This window comes from Mus pahari, chromosome 16 (genome assembly GCF_900095145.1).
Source record: "Mus pahari chromosome 16, PAHARI_EIJ_v1.1, whole genome shotgun sequence".
Taxonomy (NCBI): domain Eukaryota; kingdom Metazoa; phylum Chordata; class Mammalia; order Rodentia; family Muridae; genus Mus; species Mus pahari.
In genome coordinates, this window is record NC_034605.1 from 15154750 (window position 1) to 15170293 (window position 15544).

The 15544-nt window shown below is 42.7% G+C and overlaps 1 protein-coding gene across 3 annotated transcripts in view; it reads right to left on the reverse strand.

Annotated features, from left to right (window-relative positions):
* The window catches only part of Chrm3 (cholinergic receptor muscarinic 3), a 461004-nt gene extending 450512 nt beyond the window's left edge, over window positions 1–10492 (reverse strand). For 2 of the 3 annotated variants that reach the window (XM_029547348.1, XM_029547349.1), the window contains exon 1: window positions 9897–10492. The gene's annotated coding sequence lies outside the window, so the exon portion shown is untranslated. The remainder of the gene's footprint in view (window positions 1–9896) is intronic. The other variant, XM_029547351.1, reaches the window with a different exon arrangement.
* Between the last annotated feature and the right edge of the window lie 5052 nt (window positions 10493–15544).

A 15544-nucleotide genomic window follows, 5' to 3' on the forward strand; every position in this document is an offset into this window, starting at 1 on the left:
AAATATTTATTTGTTGGTTTATACATTCTTTTCAATAAATAATATGTTAGAGAAATAGAGCACTATGTGGGACTGGTGAAATGAGTGCATGTGAGCACTGATGGCTCTTACAGAGGATTTGGATTCAGTTTCTAGCACCCACATGTTGGCTTACAACTGTCTGTAACTCTTGTTCACAGAATTCAGACACCCTCTTCTGGCCTCTGCAAGAGCTGCATGGATATGTATATGCAGGAACACACACACACACACACACACACACACACACACACACAAATAAAAACAGATCTTTAAAACATGATAAATATGTATACATTCATAATTCAGAATGTGTCACAGTTTCCATATAGATCTGAAGAAATAGAAATTTACATATCAACACAAAGTTAGCAGAATGTGTGTGTTTGTGATGAAAAAGCATGATTTTAGTATGTTATCAAAACGAATGATCACTCTCTCTCTCTCTCCACAAACATATCACTCAGCTCTGCTAAAGGCATCCTATTGGCTTGATCTTTCTGAGGCAGTATTTGTGCCTTATTTTTACAAACCCAAACTGCCTTATGTAATTCTGAGAGCAGAGAAACACTGAAGTTAAAAAAAAAAAAAGACATGTTTAACTGATAAGAAATTCAGAGAAAACACATTTCTATACTTTGAGACCATTTTAAGAGGATGGATTTTTCATGCAGTTAAATCAGTCAATGTTTTGTAATGAACTGCAGATTTTAAAAATAGGGAGGTAGATTTACATTTCAAATCAAGTTCCAAGGCTCTATTATTATCTGAGGTTTGTAGGGAGTAAATGTTACAACATGTATATGTTAGTCAGCTTTCCATCACCATGAAAATATCTGCAATAAATCAACTCATGTACAGACAAGGCTTATTTCTATCTTACAGTTCCTATCCATGGTTTATTTACCTGATTGCTCTAAACCTATATGGTAGACATCATTCACCTTATGGACAGAGAACAAAGACAGACAGAGAAAGGGTGTGTGTGAAAGAACACGTTATCAGTCAGCTATAAAAAATAAAATAAAATAAAAAAAAACCTCTCATTGGCATCTATCTTTTAAGAGATCCCACCACTTCTTAATAACATGATGCTGGTGACTAAACCTTTAATACACAGGCCATAGGAGTCAAAGCAATACAGAAAAATACTGGAGGATTATGCATCAAAGTTACAACTGCAGTTACCTCTAAGGATATAGAGTCATGGTTAGTTTCAAAACCACATGCCTATTGAATCTTCAAATTGTATATGCTTTATAGTATTTATATAATAAGACATCATCAAAAGCACTGTAACTACATATTTTATGTGCACATATGCACATCAACCATCTAAGAAGAAGACTATATTTGGGTATGGTAAAGGTAACTCAGAAATGAGTCATTTACCTAAGGACTTTATGGCCTGATATCTGAAATGATTTATGACATACATAAGCAAAACAAGAGTATGTGGGGTCCGTGATAAAACTGAAATTCCGACCAAGTATCAGGAGAAGAATTGCTAAGTAAAAGTGTTATTTCAAATAGTCTTTGATGAAATGGTAAAGTCTGCATCCCTAGAGATATCAGTGAGAGAGCATCCTTCCAGGCACAAATAAAGAGCACAAAGAACAGCAGAAAGTGAGGGGGAAGAGGAAGGAAATCTTGAGACTTGAGACTGAACCTAAAATGTAATCCTGCCAGGAACCAAGATGGCTGATGTAAGACATTTAGTGATTATGCCATTGGTAGTTGGCAAGGATGTTAAAGATGATGTTGGAGTCAGGACAAAAAAAAATGATAAAAATTCAACTTCAATAAGGTATCTGTACAAATGGATTGAAAAGAGAGACTGTAGTCAAATAGATGATCTAGAGATCTCAGATATTAAGAGGGAAGGTTCAAAGGGCTTAAATACTGTTTTTTTTTCCTTAATGTGGTATGAGCTCAGATGATTCTCTGCCCATGAAAGTCTATTGGAAATGCAAGTTCTCAGCCTCTGCCAGACTTCATGCATCAAGGTCTGCATTTTACTAAATTCCTTATGTGGGTGAATGCACACACATTAAAGAATTGATGAATTGAGATGCTGATAGCAGGAAAGGAGAGTAGCCAAGAAGTATGAGCTATGACTTGGTTGAGTATTAAGATCCGGTATCTGGCACAATGTGGGAGGGAAGGGGAGGGCATAAATCAAGATTATGTGGAAATGTAGGATAATCATGCTGTTCATAGAAACGAGATGCCCCAGGAGAGAAGCAGGAGAGAAGGAAGAGGAAACAGAGGTCCCTGAGTGAGTAGGCCATGATAGTCCTCCCTTCTGAAGCTAAATCAGTTTGGGGAGAAAGAGAGTGATTCATGCTGAATGGGTTTGGGAAGTGACGATTGTGGATTACAGTGAAAAAGCACCTGATGGAAACTGAGGAATATGGGTAGGGGAACCAGGGTAGAAGAGACCAGGAGATGGAATGTTCTGAAAGCAAAAGGAGTTCAAAGATGTTGCTATGAGGCCAATGGAACCGACTGAGGGAGTACAGGTGACTTTTGGAACAGCACTTCTATGATTCTTGTAAAGATGGAAGCCAGAAGTCAGGGATTTTCTGTGGAGAGATGGTGAAATGTAGGGAGGTGTGACTACTGTATGATTATGGTACTCGCTGCTCTACGTTTGGAGTAAGCCAGAATGTAGCCTTCAAGGCACATAGGCTGCTCTGTGAGATGACTGCCTATAAGATCATATAGAAGGTACTTGTAGTTAATCTTCACTACCAGCTTGATGGTATCTAGAATCCTCTATGAAGGAACACTCATGGTGTGCTCACAAGAGATTATGTAAACTAGGTTAGCCTTCAGGCAACCTGTGAAGGATTATCTAGATTAGATTAATTGAGACGGAAAGACCCACCCATTGCTGATGGCACCATTCCATGGGCAGAGGTCCAAGACTGCATAAAAAGGAGAAAAAAAATAGCATAAGCATTCATTGTTCTCTGCTTTCTGACTGTAGATGCAATGTGTCAGTTCCTGCATGTGCCTGCCTCCTGGACTTCCCTGCCCTGGGACCATAAGCCAAAGATGCCCTTTCTACCTGGAGTTGCTTTTACCAGGTCATTGTATTGTAGTGTGAGAGAGAAGCAACTAAGACAGTGCTCATTGGTGATACCGCTCATGTTCTGAATGATGGCCCTCAAAAAATGTGCTCATTTTGTAATGCCCAGAAGCTGTGATTCCCTGATATGGCAGATGACTTGCTAAGGTAAAAAAAAAAAATCTTCGAAGAAAATGCTTCCCTGGACTTTCTGGGCCAACCGCAGTCAGGTCCATTCCAAGAGCCTTGATGTATGTACCAACCAATAAGAAGCAATGATAAACAGATGCTAAACATTAATGACAGGTAATAAGCAGATATCACTTTTAAGCAGATGACAGTCAAATAACAGATATTGACAACTGGTAGGTAGGTAATTTGTTCATTTTACTCAAATTAATATTAAAATTTATTTATACACTTTTCATACAGTCAACTCTGAAGAAAATCAACATGAATTTTCCTGAGTTGTCCTTGAATGTCAAATGTAATACCAAAGACAGGAAGCTCCACAAGAATTCAGAGGAGAGAGAAATAACTTGTAGTTACTTGATACAGAGGTTTTTCAGTTTCTGATAATTTAACAAATTAAGTGATCAATAATAATTTATAATAAGGAAAGTGGAGTAACAACTGCATTCAAGGAAACCTATAGAGGGGTGGTTGTCCTGTGTGATGGTAAGGGCATATGAAGAGGGAGATAAAAAAGGAGAACTCCAGATAAAGAGATTGCACAAAGTCCCTATGCCCCAATCACAGACTGTAACCATGGTACTGTACTGTCACTCACAAGGGACAGAGAGGATAGGATGTCATCCATGAGAAGAAGCATGATGCCACTTTTCTAATGCCACTGTTGGAGGGATGCCCATATACTCTGTTTTCAGTTATCTCTCTACTAAGCACATGAAACGTGAACATGAAAGGTGACCGCATCCAACACTTCTCTAATGAACAGGCACGTATGTGCGTGCACACACATGGAATCAACATTTGCTACTGATTTGAACCAAGGAACCCAAGCCATGCTTGGAATGACAAGTAGTCACCCCGAGAGGCACCACTCCATGACCTCTTTGGAGGTAAGCCCTGGCTTGCTGCGGACTTCATACTGCTGTAGGTGAATGTATCCAGGTTTCTGTCAAACCCACAACCATTTCTTCTTATGATAAAGGACCACATTCAGTAGAAGATCACAAAAATATTTCATGCCTGTAAGGACAGGGTGTCCAAGGGCTGATGTGTGGTGACCAGTCTCTATGAAACACTCTAACCAACACTCGTTTGACTCATTGGAATTGCATCTGCAGCCCTGTGGTTGGAGGATATCTGGCCTAAGCCAGGCAGCCTGTGTTGTCGTCACTTCCTGTGCCAGAGGTGGCCAGAGGTAGAATCTGTCTTGGCTCAGCTAGTGTGCCAGATTTCAAGGGAACAGTGGGGACAGGAAACGGGGTAAGGCTGGGCTAGAACAAATGACCTAACGGAGGGTTAATTCCGGAGTGAATAGTCAGCAACTCAAATTTCAGTGGCCAGGAGGGGTGTGGAGGGTTGAGATTTGATCCTGCCAACAATGACAGACAAGGAGATTTTATTTGTTAGGTGAACTTGGCAACACAAGTCTCTAGGCAAAAGTGACAGCTATACTGTCAGGATAGTGACTGTGCCTTAGGTCCAAGGCTTTGTCCACCCTGGAGCTGAATCAGAGACAGAAAAAAAAAAAATGGAATGGAGTCTTGCTCCTGGAGAGGAGTTTTGGCAAGAGCAAGGCTGACTGTCAAGGTCATTGCTAAAAGTTATTCCAGGCAAAACATTAAGTCTAGTGCTCAAAAGGTGAACTGGAAACACAAAAGAAGCCTAGTTCCTATAAGACAAGAATTCAGGTTAGGGCCCTCAAGGAACTGCTGAAGGCCACAACGATTAGGACAAGCTAATGGAACTCAGACAAGACTGATCCTTCTGTAGTGTGACTGAATAAGAATGAGTAAAGTTGGCTAGGTCCTGGAGTCACTTGCAGAGCACAAGGGAACAGCCGGGGGTCAGAGTCCTCCATGCATCTGTTGGCTTCTTCCTGTCTAACTGTAGAGTGGGTTTACTACAAGTTTTGATGTTTCGGGTGGCTTCGGGGTAAGCTGGCACATTTGTGGAGAAGACGATGGCTCAGCATTTTCTGTGAGGCTGGTGGACGCTGTGACCATGTCAGCATGGTGGACTGAAGCTGTCGTCTCTACGTCTCTACAGAGAAGGGCTAAGAAGATGTCTGCCAGTCAGAGGCCTGTGGCCTCAGGAGAGTAGGGACAGGAAGCTCTAACAGGTGGAAGAATTTAAATTGCCAAACTGCAGGGAAGAGCCTACCAGAGGCTGAAGTGTGCACACTGCCAGAACTCCTGGAGGACAGGCACATAGTGGCAAAAGGTCGAGCTAGCAGTCACTGCGTAGTGTAGCTTCATGTTCTTCTTTCTTTCTCTCTCTCTCTCTCTCTCTCTCTCTCTCTCTCTCTCTCTCTCTCTCTCTCTCTCTCTCTCTCTCTCTCTCTCTCTCTCTCTCTCTCTCTCTCTCTCTCTCTCTCTCTCTCTCTCTCTTTCTCTCAGCACCGAGAGGGCATGGTTTCTAACCGTATGCCATTGGATAGTGTCTCTGAGTTTGATCAAAAGATACTTCTGGGGCTAGGGAAATAGCTGTTGGTAAAAATGCTTGCCTTGCAAGCAAGAGGGCTTGGAGTTGATTCCCCAGAACCTTTTTTTTTTTTTAATTTTTATTTTTAAAGCCAGGCATGGTGGCACACATTGTGACCTCAGTTGGTACTAGGGAGATCATTGATCTCCGGAGTTTGCTAGGCGTTCAGCATGATCTGCTTGGTGACCTGGTGAGTCCCAGGTCCATGAAGAAAGCCTGTGTCGACAAAACAAAACATAAACAAGCAAGCAAGCAAACAAAAAAGGTAGGGAGTACCAGAGAAAGGGGCTGGTTTCAGGCTGCTGCAAACGATTTACTGATACTAAAACACACACACACACACACACACACAAACATGAATGTGTACGTACAAAACAAAAAATATTCTTTTGCCTGGGTTCTGTCTTTGTGCCCGCCTTGAGTTGTAGATGGGCAAATACGACCACTGGGCCGAGATAAAGGCTTGGGAAGGCTTACTGTCTTCATGCAGGATCTGTGTGTCGCCTTACTTTCAATACCCTCCATTACCAATTCCAGTGAAGGTTTCCATCAATCAGGAATGCATCAGTGTAAGGCACTCTGAAAGAAAGCAAGCTAAGTCCCTAAAAGGGACAACTTTGGCCCTTCCAGAGTGTCTGTAAGGAGCACACAGAGGGAGCCACATTGGACACTGAATGATCTGGGATCAGGAGTCAGCTTTGTACCTGATCCAAGGCCCAGGCAGCTTCTTTAACATAGAGCAGAGTCTGTCGGACCCTTGACTCTAACTCTCACCTTGACTGGCTTGGCCTTGTGTTAAATTCATTAGATGACCTTGTCATGAAGTCACGACTTTCATTTGAGTTTGAAAGTCCAGCCCAAGGGGTCAGAACCAGAACAGAATTTCCACTAGACTCACAGAACCTTCTACACACACACACACACACAGAGAGAGAGAGAGAGAGAGAGAGAGAGAGAGAGAGAGAGAGAGAGAGAAGAGAGAAGAGAGAAGAGAGAAGAGAGAAGAGNGAGAGAGAAGAGAGAAGAGAGAAGAGAGAAGAGAGAAGAGAGAAGAGAGAAGAGAGAAGAGAGAAGAGAGAAGAGAGAAGAGAGAAGAGAGAGAAAGAGAGAGGTCTGGTGTTGCATTTCTTAAATACCACATTTTGGGAAACCATGTATACACTGCTCTTAACAACTAAGCAACAGTCATATTTGTATATGCTGATTCATTTAAAATATAAAAATAGTAAAGAGTTTTGATTAATTCTTCTGTTGGAAGCATATATGCCTTTTAAAATATTTCTCTGCAAGGAAGATATATTTTCAATTCACAAGGATACTGTGTAAAAGAAAATATTTCTAATTAGTCATTCTTCAAAACCATGCCGACAATGTAGTGGTTTGAGTCATAACATACCATGATATAAAGTTAGGTTTCATACGTGAAGGGGATTGGGGTCCACATCTCTGTAGAACCCTTCATTCGTCCCTGGTGTAAAAAGGGTCACCACAGCTGCTCTGCACGTAAACGTCGCACACTGCAAACCAGACCCAGTCCCTTCACAGTTACAGTGATGATGTCCAGGCCACTTAGGTGTAAGCAACTGAATCTGCCAAGGCTAACATCATTATCAGGCAAGAACACTATGTTGGCTCAAGATATGTGATATTTTAGGTTAAAAAAAAAAAGGAAAAAAAAAACCTTTAAAAAAAGTTAGCACTTAGGAAAGCTTAGAATCATAACCTTTAAGCTTCTATTCAGTTTATTACCATGAATCCAAGAAATCTTAGCTCTGTACATTACCCTTCCACACAACTCACATTCAACAGGTTACCTGCTATTAAAAATTAAATAAAGTACAATTAAAATGAGCTTGTATTCTCATATATTCTAGTTTAAAATAACATTTTTTTCTCTTGTGTAAAAGTTAAGTCATTAATTTTTTATAAAAAAAAATGAAAAGACACACGTTAAAGGGCATATTTATCCTTGCTTTGGCAATCTTCAGAAACAAATACATTTGAAGCAAGGTTTATCTAGCCTTCTGTCAGGAAAAAGCAGTATAGTGAATCCTTCTAGAGCTCCCTAAAGCTTTTTACATAAGTTTTAGATTAGGTTTAAGACAAAACTACTCTTATCTTAATGTCTAATCTTTATCTAAATCTCACCCAATTCCACGCAATCTACTTCTCCAAATTACACCCTTGCCTAACATTTTTCTATGACCAAAGATTTATGCCCAAAGTTTTCTCAAAAGGTCTTGCCTTTTATCTCATTTTGTTATTAAACTATTGAGCCCATTTAAATCACTATCTAGTACTGTTTGTTTTAAAGTCTTACATCACTCTTGTTTTCCTGTTTAATTCCACCTCAAATCACCCTGTCCAAGCCTAAGGTACAGTCCATATTGGATCTGCAGCCATTATTTTCAATAGAGTAATCCATGCTAAAGTTGTGTTGTCTCACGGAACTTCAGAAATGACATGCCTTCTATCTTAACAGTAGGTAACTCTGTGTTATGCTGAGACAAGCCACACAACCCTCATCTGAAGACAGAGTAATCTAGTGGTAGATGTGGGGTTCACACTCCACTGCCGTGGCCTATGAAATCACACATGGAAGAGTTAAGCATGACCCCTGCACATGTATTCTTCCCAACACCAGCTCCTGCCACAGCAGGGAGCCACCAGCGAGTGGCACAGTGATGGAAAAGACCTCATTCCTTTTTAATATTCATCCACTGTAACCCTGCGTCCATGTGTGCATTTTTCCAGGCTCCCCTTCCCCCTTTTTTGAAAGGTATATCTTCCTGTTAGATCTCTTCAGCAAATCCACTAGCATTATTTTAAACACAGGAAACCGTGTTGAACCATTCCTGCAGAACGAGTGCTTTCCCAATATGAAACCCTCTGGACTCCATAATTATTAAGCAGGCTTTTAAGACTATGTTCTGTTTTCAAATAGTAATCCAAAAAGGAGTGGGGGTGGGGGCAAAGTGGTGTGTGTGTGTGTGTCTGTGTCCAGGAATGGTACATTTTCTATCTTGTTGAATCTCAGAGGCCAAGAGGGAAAGGAAAGATCTGTTGAAAGCTCACAATGAAGTGGTCAGTCTCCCTAACAGTATAGTCCGCCACCCTTTCAAAACCTTGCCAAGAATATCAGTGAAGCCAGGTGGGTGAATTGTGGCATATTTGCTTACAGACTTCGGACAAGTTCAAAACACTTATCCACAAAACGAGGTCTGCGTTTTTTGAAAAATACATCCATATGGATGCGAGTCCCCAATGCTCATTTCCTCTCTTACTTCCAACCCTGCGTGCAAGGAGAGTCTCACACACTCACCAGCAGGCAAGGCAGCGTCACAATTCCAATACTCAAAGCATGGAGTGGACAAGTGAATTCTACCCCTTTGGGTCAACCATCTCCCTGACCCCAGAGGTTTAAAAAAACACCAAGTAGAAACAAGCTGCGCACAGAAAAGAGGTTGTGCCAGGAGCGGTCAGACTCTGGAGAAGAGATCCAGTGTAGTTTAGCAGCCGCGGCTGAGCCAGACTAGACTCGCGCCCTGGCTCAGTACCCTCTCCCAGGTCACCAGGAGTGGAATGAAAACCACCTTTTTGCTCCAGAAAAGCGACCCCAATAGTCGTCCCTCGCTGCAAGGTTGGCAGGGATCTGACTTAGCTTTCCTAAAAAAAAAATAAAACGGTATTGAAAGGCACACAGAGGACCCAGCACACAGGAGCCCAGACACACAGCTCTGGTGCTCCCTTCTTCGTTTTTGGATCCTGCCTATGAGAGAGAAAAAAAGAAGCCCAAGGGAGCCAGGTGAGCTGACCGGGGTGCTCTCTTAGCCACTGACCGCCTGCCCCCCTCTTTCCCAGGCGCTCGGGTGCCACCTCCACATTCTCCACCCTTCGTCTCTGCGCTCCAACTCCTCATCAGACAGATCTCGAGTTCCCGTTTCCCTAGATTGACAAAACCACCTCTCTTCGTCCCTCCTCAGTCCTTCCTTTAAACTCCACCAGCAGACAAATTTCCTACGGAGGCAGAAAACTTTTCCCCTTATTTCACCACCAGATAAGGCAAGAAACCGGGTCGGGGTCGCTGCCAGCCGCTCTGCACTGCGCGGTAGCGAGTAGCGCACGTCCTTACCTGGCAGCCGTGCTCCAGGTGGCTGTCCCACTCGAGTCCTCCGCGCCTCCCCGAATCTCCCGGACTGTCCGGTCCGCTCCTGTCCGAACCTCGGTCTCTCGCAGGAGAGAGTTCCGAGACAGGGACTGTCCTCAGGTTCGCTCCTGCCTCGGAGCCGCCCTTGTCTGCATCGCCTGGCTTCTGGGTGCAAGCGCAGCTGCGGGCTCCTCCAGGCGGGTCGCGAGTGCGGGGCTCCCGGCTGCAGCCGACTTGGCCCGCGGTTGCGCTCCCGGGTCCGAGCGCGCTCCGCCCGCGGGCAGCTGCGGCCGCGCGTCACATGCCGCCTCCCGGCAGCAGCCGTGGCACCTGCCCGGGCGACCGCACTGGGGCTCGGCTAGTCCGCCCCCGCGTCCTGCGCGCCCCTGCCCACCCCAGCCCTCTCTGATCTCGCCTTATTTTTTTTTTTACCCCCCTGCGCTCTCACTTCTCATTCTTTTTCTCTCCCTCTCTTTGTATATCTTTTATTCTTTTCTCCAAAAGCAGACAGAAGGCGATCCAAGTGGGAGGAGATCTGTCCCTCCCCAAGAACGAACTCTTCCTCTGCCTGGTGGTGGCGATCGTGGCTACTGCTGCCCCCGTCCTCCTCCCCTTCCTCCTCCTCCTAGTCCTTCTCCTTTCAGCGTAACGCACTAGCTGCCTGCTGGAGCCCTAAACCTGCTCTGTTTCTGAGCATGCCCAGTGGCCCCGCGGGCTCCTTGCTTCTCCCCGCGTGCTGGCTTGGCTGCGTTCTTCGCCTGGCAGGGGTGAGGGAAACCAGCCCAGGGAGATCCTGGGTACTTTTCGGATAGGATCGCTAGAGGCCGGGCACAGAACCCAGGCGAGGAGTGTCCACCCACCCAGCGTGGCCTCACGAGCTCCCTATTTGTGCCCAGTGTTTCAAGGGTTGGTGTTGATCAGATGTTTCCGTGTTCCATTTGAAGTCTGAAGTGGGTTTCCTTCAATTGCTTAGAAGGGTATGAAGAATGCGATTTCTTGGACTCAACTTATGGACGAGCGAACCTCAGCTCCAGAAAATAAACGACCTGGCTGACAACCTTTCTCAAGGGGACAGTATGGTGCCTGTACGATTTGAGATTTAAAGAGCGTTTGTTTATGCAGAGCGAAGTAGCAGAGGACACCGCAGCTTTGCTTCCCAGAAGTTTACACTTTAGGAGAAATTAGAGAAGCATGGGTGAAAAGAACGCGTCTGCTTTCATATGCGCATGTGCACACACTTTTTTTTTTCAGTCAGGAAAATCAAACCACGGTCTCACTAGATTCTCTCTCTCCCCCCTCTCTCCTCTCTGTCTTCCTCTCTCCCTTCTTCCTTCCTTCCTTCCTTCCTCTCTTTGTTTCTTTTTCTTTATCCCTGTCCCTTCCGGCTCTTCCTCTCTCCCTCCCTCTTTCCTTCCTTCTCTTTGCTTCTCTAGCCCTCCTCTTCCCTGGTGTCTGCTTTGAACTCCCATTTGCTCTTTCTCCCCCCCCACCCCCCTTCCCATGTGGTGGGATTTCTGGCAAGCCACCTAGTCAGCCTAGACAGGCTTTTAAATTCGTATACAACTCCAGAGGAATGTGAAGCTGAGAGAAAAGGGGATTACTGACTATAGACTAATGCCACCTAACTAAATAAGGACAACATAGAGCTCTAACAAAGTACTAGATACCGAGGAGGCTGCTGCTTCAGCCTTATGTGGCTTTTCCTAAACACAGATAAAGATGACACTATAACATTCTTACAAAAGCACACGCCTGTAACCCTAGGATTTAGCAGTCTGTGACAGGCTGGTCCATGAGTTCAAGTTTAGCTTGGGCTACAGGGGGAACACAAGGAAGAAAGAAAGGCAGGAGAGAGGTAAGGCAGGAGGTCAGAGGAATAAGAGAGAAGGAGAGCAGGTGTGCCCAGCAGGAAACAAAACTTCACAGTGTAAAAAGAAGCAACATTATGTTTTGGTTCTATTTAGAGCAAGAAGGAAAACAGAAGAGAGAGATGTGATATGGAAAATTTGTCAAGGAATAGAGAATAGTTAGTATGACGCTTCCTTTCATGTCTGTCTTTCCTGGGTACAACAGTCCTTAAGGGAGACACAACTAAGTTGCTCTTAGAGGGAATTCAAGTCAAAAGAAAATTTCTAATGAGAAGGCCTGTGGCTGCTCTCAGGTGAGTTGCATGCTGGGTGCTGAGGTGGGAAGCAGTCATCCTAGAGCAGACTCTTGTTTCCCTACCTTTCAGGTGGTAAGATTGATTACTGCCTTCACATGTTCTTTCAAGTTGCAAAACAAATATCCAAACCACATATTGAAAGCATTTGTTTTAAGTTCATCTGGGGCTAGAGATGCAGCTTTCATTGACAGAATACCTGCTAAACATGCATGAAGTCCTAAGTTTGATTCCAAGTACTATAGAAACCATGGTGGCTCATCTCCATAACCACCCTGGGAAGATGGCTCTGGGAGGGTCAGGTGTTCAAGGTTATCCTTGTCTATACAGGGAGGAGGAGGCCAGCCTAGGATACACGAGACTCCAAGGAACAAACATTTTACTGCTCTGATCATGTATTTTGTCTTATTATTATTCCTTACACAATAAAGTATAATAACTACTTATATAGCATTTGCACTATGGTTAGTATTGTAAGTAACCTGGGGAGGTAAAGGACATGTGTGTATGCCATATATGAATGGTACATTGATAGAGGGGTCTTGAACATCTTTGGATTTAAGGGTCTGCAAGGGTCTCACAACCACTATGCCGAATATATTGATAAAAGGCCTATTGATTGGTGGATTGTAAGAATGAATGATAACATGCATGAGGCATATACTATATCTAGTGTGAAGTATGTATTTCATTTTAGGGCCCTTCAATCCCATAGTGAAAAGCAAGACAAAGGTTAAAGGGGTAAGGAAAGTGTCCATTTTACAGGAAAGTGGATTTAAGTGATCATACTGCACTCTCACTGGTATGGATACAGGTGCCTTCAATAGTATGTGGTAATTCCATAGACCAGGCACTGTGGATCATGCTTTTCAAAAAGCATCCAAGTGTGTTTTCTTGTTTGAGGGTAAGCTTCAGTAGTTCTGTAAAGAAGCCATGAAATAAATCAGTTGTGAATAGTCAGGAGAGGAAAGGAAATATTTACACCTTAGTAATATATATCTGTCTATATGTCTCTCTGTCTTTGTCTGTCTCTGTCTCTCTGTCTGTTTCTCTCTCTCTCTCTCTCTCTCTCTCTCTCTCTCTCTCTCTCTCTCTCTCTCTCTCTGTGTGTGTGTGTGTGTAAAACAATCATCTCTGCTCAGATACATGCATAAGTGACATGTGTGGGTTATCCTACGTATTCTTCCAGTTGTCTCTATGAACATGATAAATAAAAATTTGTTTGTGTTGAATAAACTACAGACTAACAGTTTGGATAGAAATGCCCTGAGTTTCTTGTTAAGCAGACTATATCTGATTCAAGTAAGAAATTTGTTTCTGAGTTTGTTGACTTTTTGTTCAGAAGACCTACTGTTCAATGGCACTTCAGAGGAATGTGTAAAGTGCATTTACTAGATTTGAAAATGAGCTGGACTAAGGTCAATGCTAATTTGTAACAGGTCAAAAACAAGACACCCATGAGTATCTACCCTTAGATACCGATCTGAAAGAAGGCAGATCAAATGAGGATGAAATATATTTTGATGTTCTGTATACACTGAACACATCCTAGATATTTACTGTCTTAAAAAATACAGTAAAATTATAAGATTCATTCCATTACTAAGGGGAACCCTCTGGTTATAAATAATAAAAGTAGCTAATCACATACTTGCCTTTCTGCTGTAAGATACTTACAAACTCTGTGAAGACAATATACAATAACATGTTTAGGCATAAAGCACGACCAAGGAAAGATTGAAATTTAGGGTATTGAGGTTACATCAAATGAGCATATTCCCATTTTTTTCTTTATGAAACATATTTTCCTTAAACAGAAAAAAATATTGAGAAGTGGAAGTCCAGCAGGATCAGGCCAGTTTTCTGAGTAGAAACACGTGACAAGAGAGCTGGTAGTTGGCAAGGAGGCTGAGATCTTGGCATGCACCAAGGTGTGTGTTTCTGGAGGGTAGATGGAATAGGGGAAGAGAGACTGAGATCTGTGTGGAGTCTCTTTAGAACATGGCTTTTAAGGAAATATTTGAATGTGGGTCCTTCCAGAACGGAAAGACTTTGGTGAACACCTTAGACATCTTCTTAAAAATTCCTGTGTAAAAGCAACTCCTTAGATGTATGGATGCTGGTTATAAAGAACACCTTCCAATATATATATTTGGAAGGTTACCATGGTCATCAATAATGTCACTGGCTAGAACACAGTTCTGAAAATTCATTAGAAAAAGAACCTATAAGCTAGAATCTCTACAACTGCAGCCTGGAGCACTAGACTTAGGGCTGGAGAGATGGCTCAGTAATTAGGACCACTTTCTTTTCTTCCAGAGGTCCCAACATTGGTTTCCATCACCTACATTGTTCAACTCTTTCTACTGCTTGTTAAGCCCACCTCCAGGGGATCCGATACCCTCTTCTGGTCTTCATAGGCACCCACACACCTGTGTATACACACACAAACACACACATAAATGAAAATAAATCTTAGAAAAAATTTTTTACCAGACATGTGAAGATGCAGGAAAGATCATTGATGGCACAAAGTTAGTAAAAATATGAGGGAAAAGAATGATTTACATTTCTAGAATGAGTAAACAAGTCCATTTGAAGAAATTTAATTGATATTTACCTCAACAGTCCTGAAGGTGGAAAAAAATCAAAGTAAGAACATTCATTCCATGATATATTAGAATATAATAATGGAAGAATGAGGGGCTGGGAATATAGGTCAGTGAAGGAACTCTTACCTGGAATGCCCATGATCCTGGGAGTACTTCTGCCAAAGTGGAAAAAGAAAAAAAGAAAAAAGAAAAGAAAAGATGAAATTTTTATTGAGCTGACACTTTGGAACAGTAGCAGGTAAGACTGGTAGCTTCAAATAACTTTCAGCCCACAATATCCAGAGAGCATGGAAGGTTCAGATTGACAAGACCAGATGTAATATTTTATGATGTAATGGCCAGGGACTTGGCATATCTGATAGAAGATACCAACCCCCCCCCAAAATAAAAATTCAAGACCAGTGGACCTTACTGAAAGAAAATCACTGCTGGGTCCTTGAGAACCCAGCTGATGAAAATCAAAGTTGAGAAAGATTTTTAAGGCAGCTGGAAGTAAAAGAAACATATCTAAAAGAACATGAACAGACAATGACTTCAACAGAAAGGTCCTAGCAGGCAGAAAATGGCTGGTGTATTTTTAAGTCCTGAATCAAACAGACATACAAAACGATCAAACTAGAATCCAATAACCATTAGAGGTAATGTAAAATTTGGTGTCTGCAGTCAGCTACTAATACAGTCTAGTCAAGGACTTTTACCACAGAAGTATAAACCTTGGGGCATGGGTTCCAGAGGAACTAAATATATAAGAGTATTAAAAGGGATTTCTTGGGGCTGAGAAAATGGCTCAGTCAGTAAAGTGCTTGTGGCCACAGTGTGAAGTTCAACCCCCAGCATGTGTTTAAAAGTGACTTACACCT